A 9727-nucleotide genomic window follows, 5' to 3' on the forward strand; every position below is an offset into this window, starting at 1 on the left:
GAAGGAATAGGTCCAGTGCTGGCTGTGGCCATCTTCCCACTGCTGGAGGAGAGAATAAAGTTGACACCAGGGAGAAGCAAACAAGAGATGGGGTGAGAGTACTGTTGGTTTTTACTTCCCTGGTTCCAGTACTCTCGAAACCAACTGCATACCGTCATGTCGGAATTTTGATCACATGAGCTGTTAAAATTTCCCTTTGTCCCAAACCAGTTAGAATTTTTGTCACTTGTAACCAAAGAATTCCTGATGGATATAATGTAGGCTACACTCGGTCTTGGTCGTCAGCACTGGCCCTGAAGTAGAAAGCCAAGGACCCCAGTCAACATTTACTGAGCAAATAAACAAAATGAAGTCAAGTTCATGCTCTCTCCTTCCCTCTCTCTTTTTCTTAGCTCTGAATTTCTACCAGGCAGATCTTAACTTCTGAATTACTTAGGGTTATGAAATAGTAAAATATACTACTAGTAACATCTTTGAGCACTTATACTCTGTTCCATGCACTGTTCCAAGCACTCTGCGTGCTTTAGCCCATTTAGTTCTCACAGCCTCTCTAGGGGTTTGTGCCTTCCATTTCCGCATTTGATGAACCTATTCTGTTGCCACTGGAATTAGATGAGACCAGAGAGGTCTGAAGGCTTGACCAAGAACAGAATTGAAGTACTTTGTCCGTGATCACACAGGAGAAGGTAGAGTCAGGACGCGAACCCAAGCAATTTGACTGAAAAGCCAACACTCCCTTAAAAAAAAAAAAAAAAACTTATTTATTTATTTATTTATTTATTTATTTATTTATTTATTCATTCATTCATTCATTCGTTCATTTTGAGAGATACTTTTTTCTCGTCATTAAAATTCCTTTTATTTTTCCTCCAGTGAAATTTAAGTATTCCCAGAGTCCTGAATCAATGATTTCTTCTCAGTTTTCCAACAGCTGTGATTTATCTTCTTTTGGTCTGTTCAGCGGAAAGTGAACTATCTGAAGTAGGACCCTCAGTGTAGAGCCCGATGTGGGGCTTGAACCCACAAACTGTGAGATCATGACCTGAGGCGGAGTTGGACACTCCACCGACTGCGCCACCGAAAGCCCACCCTCTGAAACACCACCTCACCACCAGTGGGAGAGATCGTATTTGTCTTCGATTCCCCTTTCTCCCTAACTTCCTGGAGCGCAGCCCATCCTTCCATCCCCAGTGCCAGACTTCTCCTGAAGATGGAAATAATCGGGACGCCTGGGTGGCTCAGTTGGTTGAGTGTCCACCTCTTGGTTTGGGCTCAGGTGATGATCCCAGGGTTGTGGGATCGAGCCCTGTGTCAGGGCTTGGAATTCTCTCTTTCTACCTCTGCCCCTTCCCTGCTCATACATATACATATGCTCACACACACACACACACACACACACACACTCTTTCTCTCTCTCTCTCAAAAAACAAAAGACAGAAATAAGCTTCTGTATTGCTTAAGCCACCCTTAGTTTGATCACTTTGTTATACCAGCCAAACATACGCTTGAAGAAGCTAAATCATCTCCATATCCCCTTGTTTGCCACCCTTGGTAACTGTCCTTGCTTTGGTGGAAGCTGACTCTTAAGATGCCCACAGTGTGGTTCAGACATAAGCCAATCAGCAGGTCCGACTTCCTTGCCTTTGATTGGTTCAGAGCCCCGTGTGTGTGTGTGTGTGTGTGTGTGTGTGTGTGTGTGTGTGTGTGTGGTATAATTTACATTCAATGATGTGGCACAGATCCTAAGTAGTCAGTTCAGTGAGTTTTGACAATTGCATATGCCCGAGTAACGGCTACTCAAGACAAACTATAGAACATTTCCATCACCCCAGAAATTAGCTCCCCTGTGGCCCTTTCCTGTCAATTCCTGTCCCCTCTGGGCAACTACCGTTCTGGCTTCTGTCATTAGAGGTTATTTTTGCCTGTTTTAGAGTTTTGTAGAAATGGACTCGCGTAGGGCGCCTGAGTGGCTCGGTGGGTTAAGCATCTGACTTTGGATCAGGGCATGATCTCATGGTTCGTGAGTTTGAGCCCCACTTTGGGTGAGCATGAGCCCCACATGGGGTGATGCGGGGTGAAGCCCTGCTTCTCTCTCTTTCTGCCCCTCATGGGATTCTCTCTTTCTCTCTCTGTCTCTCTCTCTCTCTCTCTGTCTCTGTCTCTCTCTCTCTGTCTCTCTCTCTCCCTTGCTCACTTGTGTCCTCTGTCTCTCTCTCGAAAAACAAACAAACAAAACAAATGAACAGCGGCGCCTGGGTGGCTCAGTCGGTCAGGCGTCCAACTTTGGCTCAGGTAATGATCCCCTGGTTTGTGGGTTCGAGCCCCGCGTCAGGCTCTGTGCTGACAGCTCAGAGCCTGGAGCCTGCTTCAGATTCTGTGTCTTCCTCGCTCTCTGCCCCTTCCCCGCTGATGTTCTGTCTCTGTCACTGTCTCTGTCTCTGTCTCTCTCAAAAATAAATGAACATTAAAAAAATAAAATGAGGTTTTCTTTTACTGACTTTTACACCAGGTCCAGTGGACCCATGCCACAATCTGGTGACCCAGTTATTTTTTTGATCTCACCTCCCTGTTCTCTGCCCCTTGCTCTCTCTGTTCCAGCCACACTGGCCTCTGCTGTCCCTCAAACATTTGTGTCTGGCTCCTGCCTTAGGGCTTTTGTATTATTTCCTCTTCTTAAATATTCTCCTCAAAAGAGCCAAATGGTGTAACTTTTCCTTAGCTTCAAGTCTTTTTTAAAAAAATTTAAAAATGTTTATTTATTTTTGAGAGAGAGAGAGAGAGAGAGAGAGAGAGAGAGAGAATGAGTGGGGGAGGGGCAGAGAGAGAGGGAGACACAGAATCTGAAACAGGCTCCAGGCTGTCAGCACAGAGCTCGAAGCGGGGCTTGAACCCACTTCAAACCGTGAGATCATGACCTGAACCGAAGCTGGACGCTCAACCGACTGAGCCACCAGGCGCCCCAGCTTCAAGTCTTTGTTCAAATGACACATTCTCGGGTCACTTGGCTGGCTCAGTTGGTAGAGCCTGAGACTACACTCTTCGTGGGAGTCTGTGTTGATAGAATCATTGTCGCGAGTGTATTAGTCAGTTTATTTTTTTTAATGTTTATTTATTTTTGGGAGCGGGAGAGAGACAGAGGAGAAAGTAGGAGCAGGGGAGGGACAGAGAGAGAGGGACACACAGAATCGGAAGCAGGCTCCAGGCTCTGAGCTGTTAACACAGAGCCTGATGTGGGGCTTGAACTCATGAACTGTGAGATCATGACCTAAGCTAAAGCCAGATGTTTTTAAATTTTTTTAAGTTTATTTATTTACTGTGAGAGAGACAGAGACAGCATGAGTGGGGAGGGGAAGAGAGAGAGAGAGAGAGAGAGAGAGAGAGAGAGAGAGAGAGAGAGAGAGAGAAAGCCCAAGCAGGCTCCACACCGTCAGTGCAGAGCTCGATGTGGGGCTCGAACCCATGAACTGTGAGATCGTGACCTGAGCCTAAACGAAACTGAGACTCAGACGCTTAACCAAATGAGCCACCCAGGTGCCGCTGGTGGATTGCATTTTAATTTTATCGAGTTCAAGGTATTTTTAAATTTCCCTTGTAATTTCTTCTTTGATCGCTAGATTGCCTATTATTGTGTGTAATTTCCAAATATCTGGGGTTTCCCCATGCTTCTTGTTATCGATTTCTAAATTAACTCCGTTGTGATCGGAGAACATACTCTTCAATCCTTTGAACTTTCTTGAGGCTTGTTTTTATGGGCCGCCAGTAGGTGGTATATATTGGGCAATTGGAAAGAATGTGGTTGTTAATGCGGAGTATTCTATAAATGTCTATTAGGCAAAATTGGGTAATAGTGTTGCTCAGGTCTTCTATGTCTTTACTGCTTCCCCTCCCCCCCCCCCACTTGTTCTAGCATTTACTGAGGAGGCAGTGTTGACACTTCTAACTGTGATTGCGGATTTGTTTATACCCCCCTCTCCCCAGACCTGTCAAATTTTGCTTCGTGTATTTTGAAGCTTTGTTATTTGGTACATCTACGTTTCTGATTGTTCCCGACAAATGGTGTCATAATTACGAAGTGACTCTCTTTATTATTTTTTTTTTTTGTAATGTTTCTTGTTCTGAGGTCTACTTGGTCTGATCTCAATATAAACACTCCACATTCTTATATTTTCTTTATATGTTTTGTTTGCATGATATATCTTCTCTACCTTTTTGCTTAAACAATTTTTTAAAGTTTGTTTATTTTGAGGGAGGGAGAGAGACAGAGAAAGAGAGAGAACGAGTGTGGTAGGGGCAAAGAGAGGGAGAGAGAACTCCAAGCAGGCTCTGTGCTGACAGTGCAGAGGCCAACGTGGGGCTCGAACTCATGAACTGTGAGATCATGACCTGAGCTGAGATCCAGAGTTGAATGCTTGATCAACTGAGCCACTCGGGTGTCCCTCTACCCTTTTACTTTATTTTTTATTTTTTAAATGTTTATTCATTTTTGAGACATAAGAGAGAGACATAGTGCAAGCAGGGTGGGGCAGAAAGAGAGGGAGACACAGGTCCCAAAGCAGGCTCCAGACTTTGAGCTGCCAGCACAGAGCCCAACGCGGGGCTTGAACCCACAAACTGAGAGATCATGACCTGAGTGGAAGTGGGATGCTTAACCAACTGAACCACCCAGGCGTCCCTCTACCCTTTTGTTTTTGATGTGACTCTATCTTTATATTTAGAGTGTGTTTCTTGTGGACAGCATAGAGTTGGGTCTTGTGTTGTTTTGTTTTGTTTTGTTTTGTTTTTTTGTTTTTTTATCCAGCCTGGCAATCTCTGTATTTTAATCCGAGTTTTTGGCTCGTTTATATTTAATGTGATTAATCATATGGTTTGAAGTTTGCCATTTGCTGTGCACTTTCTATTTGAAATCTGCTATTTGTTCCTATTTTCTTATCTTCTTTTAGGTTAACTGTGTATGTTTATTATTCTATTCTTTCCTCTGTACTTATAAAAACTGTATTTTAGGATAGTTTTAGATTCTAGAAAAGTTGTAAGAGTACAGAGAGTTCCATATACCCCACACCCAATTTCCCTTATTATTGATTTTACATTTGTCACAAGTAGTGAACCAATACTGATACGTTATCATTAACCCAAATCCAGTTTTTGGTGTTTATCTAAGGTCCTTTTTCTGTTCCAGGACCACACCACTTTTACTCATCATATCATTAGCCTCCTCCAGACTATGGCAATGTCTCAGACCTTCTTTGTTTTGATTACCTTGACAGTTTTGAGGAGTACCGGTCAGGTCTTCTGCAGAATCTCCCTCTACTGTTATTTATCTGGTGTTTTTCTCATTATGGGATTGGGATTATGGTCATTCTCATCACATCATAGGAAGGGTAGATGACTTTACCACTATTGACGTTAACCTCGATGAGCACCTGGCTGACATAGTTGTTCATCAGATGTTTCCACTGTAGACTTACTGTTGTTTCCCCTCCCTCCCCAGATGTGCTCTTCAGAAGGAAGTCACTGCACAGTCTACGCCTAAGAAGTAGAGAGTTCTGTTCCATCTCCTTGAGATGGTAATATCTACATACATCTTTTGAATATACGGTCCACATGAGAAATCTGTATATTCTCCCCTATTTGTTTCCTTATTCAATCACTTTATATATACCGCTATGGAGTTGTGGATATTTATTTTATGTTATAGCTTATAATACAACACTACATCGTTTATTTTGTTGCTCAAATTTTTCCAGCTTTGACTAGTGGGAGCTCTTTCAGTTGCCTCCTGTGTCTCTTTGGCTTCCCCTCACTGTGTGTGTGGGGGGGGTGGGGGTGGGTACTTCTTTACTCTCTGGCACTATAAGATATCCCAAGCTCATTTTGTACATTTCTTGCTGCAGTCCTAGAATTAGCCATTTCTCCAAGGAACCTCCTTTTATTGGAGAATGTTAGAAACCAAGATTTTGGCTCTGAGTGTGCTCATTGCTTTTGATGATTGTTTTTCTAATTCTACCTCTCTGCATTATGTTTTAGTGATTTGCTCCATGTATCTCTCAGTGATCACAATTGGTCACTTGTCTGCCATTGTTGTATCATATTAAGTTTTCATTAAAAAAGTATCTCACTGGGAATGCAAACTGGTGCAGCCACTCTGGAAAACAGTATGGAGGTTCCTTAAAAAATTAAAAATAGGACTACCCTAGGACCCAGCCATTGCACTACTAGGCATTTACCCAAGGGATACAGGGATGCTGTTTCGAAGGGACACACGCATCCCCATGTTTATAGCAGCACTATTGACAATAGCCAAAGTATGGAAAGAGCCCAAATGTCCATTGATGGATGAACGGATAAAGAACACACACACAATGGAGTATTACTCGGCAGTCAAAAAGAATGAAATCTTGCCATTTGCAACCACATGGATGGAACTGGAGGGTATTATGCTAAGCTAAATTAGTCAGAGAAAGACACATATCCTAGGACTTCACTCATATGAGGACTTTAAGAGACAAAACAGATGAACATAAGGGAGGGGAAACAAAAATAATATAAAAACAGGGAGGGGGACCAGACATAACAGACCCATAAATATGGAGAACAGAGGGTTATTGGAGGGGGTGTGGGAGGGGGGATGGGCTCAATGGGGAAGGGGCACTAAAGAATCTACTCCTGAAATCATTGTTGCACTATATGCTAACTAGTTTGGATGTAAATTAAAAAAAATAAAATTTAAAAAAATTTAAAAAAAAAACAGGGAGTGGGACAAAACATAAGAGACTCTTAGATATGGAGAACAAACAGAGGGTTCCTGGAGGGGTTGTGGGAGGGGGGATGGGCTAAATGGGTAAGGGGCATTTAGGAATCTACTCCTGAAATCCTTGTTGCACTGTATATTAACTAACTTGGATGTAAATTAAAAAAAACAAATAAAGGGAAAAAGGAAAAAAAATGTAACATCCAAATATTTTCTAAGACATTACCAATCTACTGTATTCACATAATTTTCTTCCTGAATGATACACACTGGCTTCATTTGATTGTATTCTTTTTTCTTTTTTCTTTTTTAATTTTTATTTAAAAAAAATTTTTTTAACGTTTATTTATTTTTGAGACAGAGAGAGACAGAGCATGAACGGGGGAGGGGCAGAGAGAGAGGGAGACACAGAATCGGAAGCAGGCTCCAGGCTCCGAGCCATCAGCCCAGAGCCCGACGCGGGGCTCGAACTCACGGACCGTGAGATCGTGACCTGAGCTGAAGTCGGACGCTTAACCAACTGAGCCACCCAGGCGCCCCAATTGTATTCTTTTTTTTAAATACTGTTTTATTAAGCTTAATATATTTATCCAACAAGGGGAGGAAAAATGAAACTAGGAGGTTTCTGGAAACATCTGAAATACTGTCTCCTATATATTGAGAGATAATTCACATTTTCTCATCAAGACCAATGGATTTTTATAGTATTCCGACTTGAGGAAATAGAGATTTCTGATGAATAATAGCAAATAAAGCAACAACATTGAACAACAACAACAACAACAACAACAAAGTATCTCACATAATAGAAGGTCAGGAGGCAGGGTCAGCCCGGGACTGGTTCAGTAGTTCAATGATGTAACCAAGGCCTCAGACTCTTTTTCTGCGTCTTGTCTGCCATCGTCAATATTCTCTATTTTCAGGCTCTTTGCTTTATGGTTGCAAGGTGGCTGCCATAGCTCCAGACATGACCTCCCAAGGCAGTAATCCAAGTCAGGATGAAAAGGAGTAGGGCTCTTCTGTTTCTTTTTATCAGAGAAGTTAAACCTTGCCCCAAATCCCTTCAAGTTTCACTGGCCTCTAGTGGGTCACATGATCACCCCTCAACCAATCACTAGCAAACAGGAACAAGGCTCAGGCCAATCCCAGTTCGCCTTTTGGGGCAAGGCTCACCTCCCTGGAGCACATTGTTACTTAGCACCTGGACAAAACTGAGGTTGGCTTAGCAAGAGAGAGGGGTGTGGTGGGGGAAAGTCCTGCCACGTGGAAACGTCTAGATCTTTTCTTTGAACATCCTGGGGGCAAAAGAGGAGAGTTAAGTTGTCCATCACGTGGAAACACATTCTTAATCCCCTTCTTTGCACATTTCTATTCTTTCTCCCAAAGCAGTGTCCTCAATCAAACCTCAGCTTTCTTCTGTAATGCCTTCTAGTCATTTCCAGAAGCTCGCCCATCTCTAGCATTGCTACTGACGTCATCCGGGGCTGGTGGCTTGGCCCTGCCGTCCCCCACGTGTGGCTTCCCTGTCTGCATCCAAATGGCTGCTATGGCTCCTATGGCTTCCCCGCTGGCAGAAAGGAGAAAATGAGGAAGAAGGGCGCTCACTGTTGTCACTAGGAAGATGCACCTGTTACAGTAAGCGATGTGAGCTATTCTAAGAAATAAGTCCCCCAAATCTCAGTGGCTTTAACACCGTGAAAGTGTGTAAACCTTACTAATGTGGCAGTGTCTAATGGGGCAGTTCCTTCTTAAAAACAAAAAAAAATTTTAATGTTTTTATTTATTTTTGAGACAGAGAGAGACAGAGGATGAGCAGGGGAGGGGCAGAGAGAGAGGGAGACACAGAATCTGAAACAGGCTCCAGGCTCTGAGCTGTCAGCACAGAACTCAACGCGGGGCTTGAACTCACGGACTGTGAGATCATGACCTGAGCCGAAGTCGGACGATTAAGCCACCCGGCTGCCCCACATGGAACGTTTTCTGAATCATTTGAGAATAAGTGGCAGACCTCATGCCGCTTTACCTGTAGATACTTAAATGTGAATTTCCTAAGAACAAGGACATTCACCTACAAAACCACAGTACAATAATCAAAATCAGAAAATCTTACACTGATAACAATTATCAGGCTTATTCAAAGTTTACTGATTGTCTCAATCTGTCCTTATAGCAAAAACAAAAACAAAAACAAACACAAACCAAAAAACCCACAAAAAACACAAAAACAAAAAACCTTTCCCCTCCCTCCCTCCCTTCCTCCCTCCCCCTTTCTTTCTTTCTTTCTTTCTTTCTTTCTTTCTTTCTTTCTTTCTTTCTTCCTTCCTTTCTTTCTTTCTCTTCCTTCCTTCCTTCCTTCCTTCCTTCCTTCCTTCCTTCCTTCCTCCCTCCCTCCCTTCCTCCCTCCCTTCCTCCCTTCCTTCCTTCCTTCCTTCCTTCCTCTTTCTTTCTTTCTTTCTTTCTTTCTTTCTTTCTTTCTTTCTTTCCCTTCCTTCCTTCCTCCCTCCCTCCCTCCCTTCCTTCCTTCCTCCCTCCCTTCCTTCCTTCCTTCCTTCCTTCCTCTTTCTTTCTTTCTTTCTTTCTTTCTTTCTTTCTTTCTTTCTTTCCCTTCCTTCCTTCCTCCCTCCCTCCCTTCCTTCCTTCCTTCCTCTTTCTTTCTTTCTTTCTTTCTTTCTTTCTTTCTTTCTTTCTTTCTTTCTTTCTTTCTTTTCCTTCCTTCCTTCCTTCCTTCCTTCCTTCCTTCCTTCCTTCCCTCCTCCTTCTTTCTTTCTCTCTCTCTCTCTTCCTTCCTTCCTCTTTCTTTCTTTCTTTCTTTCTTTCTTTCTCTTCCTTTCTCCAGCCAGGATCACATATTCCAGTTAATGGTCATATTGCTTTAGTTTGGAACAGTTCCTCGATCTTTCTTTGTGTGTTTTTTTTAAAGAGATTGACACTTTTGAAAATTTTATGTCAGTTACTTTATAGAATGTCCATCAGTTTGGG

The sequence above is a fragment of the Felis catus genome, chromosome E2 (assembly GCF_018350175.1).
Source record: "Felis catus isolate Fca126 chromosome E2, F.catus_Fca126_mat1.0, whole genome shotgun sequence".
Lineage (NCBI taxonomy): Eukaryota > Metazoa > Chordata > Mammalia > Carnivora > Felidae > Felis > Felis catus.